This window comes from Lepisosteus platostomus, chromosome 4 (assembly GCF_059453375.1).
Source record: "Lepisosteus platostomus isolate fLepPlt1 chromosome 4, fLepPlt1.hap1, whole genome shotgun sequence".
Classification (NCBI taxonomy): domain Eukaryota; kingdom Metazoa; phylum Chordata; class Actinopteri; order Semionotiformes; family Lepisosteidae; genus Lepisosteus; species Lepisosteus platostomus.
Window position 1 is genome coordinate 29369243 of NC_142614.1, and position 6499 is coordinate 29375741.

General features: G+C 37.0%; 1 long non-coding RNA gene across 1 annotated transcript; it reads left to right on the forward strand.

The window, feature by feature from the left end:
* The first annotated feature begins 704 nt into the window (after window positions 1–704).
* Window positions 705–1359, forward strand: LOC148673093 (uncharacterized). Its single transcript, XR_015936162.1, has 3 exons — window positions 705–827; window positions 1021–1071; window positions 1255–1359. It is a non-coding gene; the product is annotated as an uncharacterized LOC148673093 (long non-coding RNA).
* Window positions 1360–6499: the final 5140 nt, after the last annotated feature.

The following is a 6499-nucleotide window of genomic DNA, read 5'->3' on the forward strand; positions in this document are numbered from 1 at the left end:
GTAGCAGTAAAACTATTAATAAAGAGTAGAGAAGGTATCGCGAATAAACTGCCCACCCGAGATGCTGATGCATATCTTCGAGATGCAGCTGGAGGAAACCGGGAAATCATTTAAGCAAGATAGGTCAAACAATATTATGCGCACTGCACTATATAGACCTTCTCCTACAGTATATGCTGAAATGTAAACATTATTCCTTTTCTAAACGTTTTGAGAATTGCGGATTTCATACCGCTTAAATACATATATAAAATTCAATTAAAAAAGCATTGACCAATTTAGAAGTATTCAATAACTTAACTCTCTTAATTTTAAGAAAGATTGTGTGAACGACAACGAACAAATGTAACGTTGATTAATTATTAATATGCGGGGCAGTATGGCTGTTTCCTAGAAGTTCATGATTTGTTTAAAGTGCTTCGCTTATTAGGAATTCATTTGCAGTGAAAATCACTTTTCTAAAAGGTCAAGATATACTCATCGCTTTTGCCCATCCCTCTTACAGTTTCAAGCGCTTTCAAGTAGGCGTAGACTAGCCTATATAATAGGATCAAAGATGCCCTAGTATAAGATTGGTCAAAGATGGGTAAGTACATATATAGCTTTTTTTTATTTCGATCTGTACCGATAAGGGATCTATCAAAGCATTTTCTCATTGCTATTGTCGTTGCTTCATTAAGTCTTCTAAATTCATTTATTTCCTAGGTTACCTTCAGGTTGCCATCGGAATTTACTTGGTAACAAATGGGATTATTGAGGCCGGGACATGTGATTTAAAAGAGGTTCAAAATTTATGCATCAACATAATCGGAAAACGTTTAGCAAAGGTATGGATTACATATGGGTTGGTATGGTCCATGGGACTTTCTGAAATACTATTAATATGCATTTCATCTCATTTTCAGTTAAGAAAGGAAAAGTATAAAAATCAACCAAGTTGTATGCAATTTCTGAAGATGGGTTATTGATGCCTACCACAGGTAGACATTTTAAAACTAAAGGTGCGTTTTGTTTTCACAGATTGATGGTTTTCTAGGGTCCTGCGAGAATTCCAATGAAATCGCATTTGGGGTAATTATAAACGCGTAAAATTAAACCTTTTATAAATATATGATTTTAATTATTTTTTTAATTTTAAATGTAGTTTAAGATTTCCAATAAGTAATAAGGAATATTATTAACAGTAAATACGTGCCAGTTAATAATGGTAAAAATCTCGTTTTCTTCCATTCTCAATTGCATCTTCTTGACCAGGACGCAGATTTGGAATGCATCTATAGCTGGGCACACTGCCCAAAAACAGGACAGCAACATGACGAATTTGGTCAAGCAATGTGTGACTTAAAAAAGGGCTTTCAGGTCAGTTGAACAAGGTATACATTTACACTGTGAGGACAGCATGGTGTCGTAGCGGTTAGCGTTGCTGCCTCACAGCTCTTTGGTCTTGGGTTGAATTCTTTGGAGTGCCTTATGTGGAGAGTTTGCATGGTCTCCTTTTGTTCGTCGGGGGTTTAACTGGGTGTTACGGCTTCCTCCCACTTGCAGATATGCTTGCGGCTAGGTCACTTGGTGTCTCCAATTTGCATTTCTGTTTCTGTGTCCTACGATGTATTAGCTACATCGCAACGAATTTCCGATAATATTTGGACAATGTCTTGAGCTAGGTTTAGAAAGCTGAGCACTAATTCGATTTTCCATTTAAAGTTGTTTTCATCGTGGAATAAGGCTGCCTATGATTGCGTAAGGTGCACTAGTACCCAATTTGTTTATTGCTTTCCCTTTATTATTTTCTTAACGTCACCAATATATTGAGTTAAGAAGAAAACATCTTCGTATTGCATTCAGATTATTGAATTGGAATTTTGATTACGTAAACCCAACGAGTTATGACACACTCTTCACGTATATTCTGTAAGTATTCAGTTTTATAACTACTGAAGTTGTCGGAATTGTCTTGCGTGATGCTTCAGCATGATATCCATCTATTTAAAAAAACGTTTAGTTCCTACATGATAGCGGTGAGTCGGAGCTTAAACAGGAAGAGTAAGGCCGTAAAACAGGATAAACGTTGTAGGGGACGTACACGCATATTTACAGATTCACTTGATTTGATCAATATGTGTTTACCCACGTGGCCTTGATAAAACAATGTGCTCTGTGCAGGCAGTGAACCCGAGACCAGATACATCACTGTGCTGGGTTGGCAAGAAATATTAAATCCCCAAAGTTTTTATACCATAGTGAATAGTAAAGCTCTTGCAGATAGCGACTTAATAAGAATTTCTGAGATTTTAAAAGTGTGTCTTTTTGAAATGTTCAATCATTGTATTCAGTACTGATTACATCAGTAATGTTTCTCTCAGATCTTCATGAGCTAATTGTTCAGAATGGGCAGTGCTGCTAATTATCTTTTTTAATCATTACGAACAACACAGCTAATGTCACAGTGCAAACATTTTCCCACTATTTAATAAATAAACCTAAATAAAATTAAACATATTCAGAATCTTAGGGGTGATGGGACTGAGTGGAACTAATTGTGAAATTTCATCCAACTGTTTCTTAAAAGAAATCAGGGTAACAGTTTCAACAACATTGTGGAGTAACTTGCTCCAGACTCCCAGAACTCTTTGTGTAAAACAGTGCCTCCCATTCTCGGTATAAAATGCAATTTCCAATCGTTGCTTTGTTCTGCGTTTCACGACTGATTCTGAAGATGTATCTCAGGTTGACTGTATCAACTCCTTGGAATTTGAATTCCTTTTAATTGCATCAAGTCATCTTCTAGTCTTCTCTGTTAAAAAGGCTCAGTTTCATTAGCCTGTAGCTGTAATACATTTCTCTCTTCTCTGGACTGATTCCAGAGGCAGCAATAGTCTGCATTCGTAAATTAAAGAACTGTGTATATTTTAAGTGAGATCTTACTAGTTTATTGAACGATCTTAATATTTATATCCCTTGATTTAAATTCTCAATTTTTGGTCTTCTTTTATGTTGATTCCCCATTTTATCTAGAAGATGTAAATGATACATTATCGTAAACTGTTAGGTCATATTATAAATAGCTGCTTCTAGCTTGCATGCAATAATCTACAGCTCTCTACACTATATGTATTGATCTAAGGCTATTGGAAACGGGTGGAGTGGTAGGTCTGTGACTAAGGATCTTAGCCTGTGGTTAGAAGGTTGGTGGTTCAAATCCCACAGCCAGCAGAGGAATCCTACTCCATTGGGCTCCTGAGCAAGGCTCTTAACCCCAACTGCTCCAGGGGTGCCATACAATGGCACACCCTGTACTCTGACCCCAGGCTCTCTCCCTATCTGTGTGTCTCATGGAGAGCAAGCTGGGGTATGTGAAAATATAATATCCTAATGCAAGAAATTGTAAAGGGTTAATAAAGTGATGTTGTTATTATTATTAAATAAATGTTCTGAAACCTTTATCTAAAATTTCAAAATTGTTTGTCTTTTCTTTTGTGCTTAAAGCAACACTGTCCCGAGTTCAAAAAGAAGAGAAAGAAAAGAAGGACAAAACAAATTAACACTGAAGAAAGAAAGTGTGAATTCAAGAAATGCTGGAAAAGATTCATCGGTGCAGACATTTGAAATGTTTCATCTGTGACTTTTACTGACTGCCTTTACTACATACTATTTGATTATTAAATTATGCTGTGTCCCTTAATAATAATTATTTTTATTGTTGTTTTATATTATGGAGTTTTGCTTTGCAATGTTGAAAAGATTATGTACGTAAAACGTCATCTAAATGAGGTGAAGTGTTATTTATTCTCAAATTATTTATTATAAATTTGCAGTTTACCCAATGGTGAACATTATTTTTATACCATGAACTTGTATTGACTTTATATTGTATTGTATAGACTGTTTTTCACACAATGCAAGATATCCATGTGTTTGTGGGCATGGTAGTATCTTTTTAACATTAAAATGGCATAAATAAAATGTAATACTCTAAAATGTTCTTGTCAGTTGTCTTGTTTCTGAAATAGTTAAGTATTATGTGATACATAAAGTTAGGATTTAGAAAATGTAGTAGGTAACAGAAAAAAAACAGACAGAAAAAAAACTATTGTAGAAGATATTAACAATGAAGATCTCATTGCTTAATGAAACTCTCTTCACTTAAGTATTATGTTTATTATATTGAGAATAAAATAAGAAAAAGACAAAAGACACATCTATTCTATTTTAAGTTCAAAGCATGACAAAAGTGAATGTAGGCCAGCAGGTTTTGGGGACTATATGAACTTTATGTATACATCTAAAGGCCAGTGTCTTTGTTAGGTTTAGCATGTTTGTGTTTCTCCTTGTGGTGCTGGCTTCGCTCCCTTTAATCAAAGTCTCCAGACCTTCCACGCACAACAGTGGGGCAGTGGGCCAATCATCAAATATTGAACAAAGTACTGTTGCCTAGAAGCCCAATAATTACCACAATTTTCAGTGTGGCATGTGGGATTGCAGAACAGGCTAGGAAATTTTAGTCCTGAGCTTTAGCTGGGGAATTGCTGTAAAAGACTCAGTCAGGGGGACTCCCCCCAAAAAAAGGTTTTGGGACACAGACTGGAACACTGGACACAAGAGAAAACTCAAAGACAATAGGGACACTCTATGGGAAGCAGCAGAGGAAGGCTCAGGCATTGTCTTCCTCCTTCTACCCTGTCTCTCCACAACCACTACAGGGCATAAGCGAATGTACTGTTTGGGACTCTCAGGTCTGGAGAGGACGCTATTGCCTATCTAGGGGACTGGGAGTTTCATCCATTCCTTCAGTGTGGTGGACAATGCTTATTCACGAGAGTGGTGCTGTGGAATTTCTTTTCTGTTTTAGAACTTTTGCTTTGGCTTACTGGAGACCATGATGTTCATTTGTGTTTCTTGGGTGAGTGTCCCTTGTGGATACTTCTTTTTTGTGTTCTTGATGGGTGTAGATAGTGATAACTGGTTGAAGTTATTAGTGGAAAATAAAACTACAATTATTTAGGAGAACTGTGTTGTGCTGGTTCATGGATGCACTGAGGTTCTAGGATGTACAAAGAACTTGATGTAGGGAGAAGGGTCCTTGTACCCTTTAAAGTTTTTCAGGCAGCAGAGTTGGCTAGAAGTTCCTGTATCCTGCAATGTTTGGATATTAACCACTTCAGATTATATTAGAATTTAATCAGAATAAAATCCTAGTTACACATGCACAAAACGTACTGGTTGAAAGAGGGCAAACTAAAACACTTTTTGAACTGTGATGGTGTAAAATATTTAGATTGGAAGTCCTTGAGTGGAAAAATGTTCCTATAGGTAGATAACCATCAAAAAAAATCTTTTTTTTAAATACATTCATGTGTATCACCACATATGACCACTATCAGTGTCATTCAGTGTCATTCTGCCGAACACAGTGACAGTGAAGTGGTGTTGCTGAAGTTAATGGGGAATATGCTAATGCAAACTCTTTGAGGATTATGGGTATCTGAACTGTGAGATGCAGTAACAAAGTTATTGATTACACTGAGGTGGTTCTGTGATTTCTTCTTGTTCATAGTGCAAGAGATGTGCTCTGTGTAGAGGGACCAGCTCGCCACAGGTGATACTCATTTGGTGGTGCAGACTTTTACTTGCATTCTGTATAGCTGTGGTAAAGAAAGGACATAAAGAACAAAGGCCATGATGTGGTTTCTTTGTTATTGACTTGTGCTACATTATTTCCTAATGCAGAATTAACTTAGGATGGGGGAGTCCGGTATGTTCTTGTCTCGTCACCCTAGAAAACAGGGGAAGCTCTGATCAGGTGTGGACATGGAGGTTACTCCACATATATTTTTATGACTATTTGTCACTTGTACTGTCCAATATATATACAATCCTAATTTGCAATGGTCCATATCCAAACTGTGTTTAATCACCCACAGTGATTAAGAACCCTTTCATGCTAGCATGAACACAAGCTGGAGAGGATTGCCAGAATAAACGATACCCGCCCGAACAACTGTTTAATTGATTAAGTTTGTGATAGAAGGAGACCCCCTATCAAGTATGATATTAGCTAAGGGAGATCTGGAACTATCACCACAGAAAAGATTATTCCACATAATGCTTCCCAGTCTCCTGCTTCAGTTTCTGGCATTGGCTTGGTTGGCTCCTGGTCCCCATTATAATAATTAATAATCATTACTTTAGAAAATGGTTTCTCATTTCAAAATTCAAGGCTCCGGTGTGCCTAGTGATTCTAGATAAAGGTAGTTTCCAGGTATCTACAAAGCTGCAGCTTTATCTAGATAGATAACAGCCTAGTTTGACTGAGGAACACATACTAGATCACTTATCAGTTAGGGAATTTCCTGAAAATTCCAGGAATGGCCAGTAGAAAATATGTCCATGAGGTGCACCTAAGGAGAAAGATTATGAGGAACAGATAACAGTAGAATGTAAAAAGAAGAGAGCAGGAGTAGAAGTGACAGGGCTGATGACGTTAAGCCTAAAACCCAAC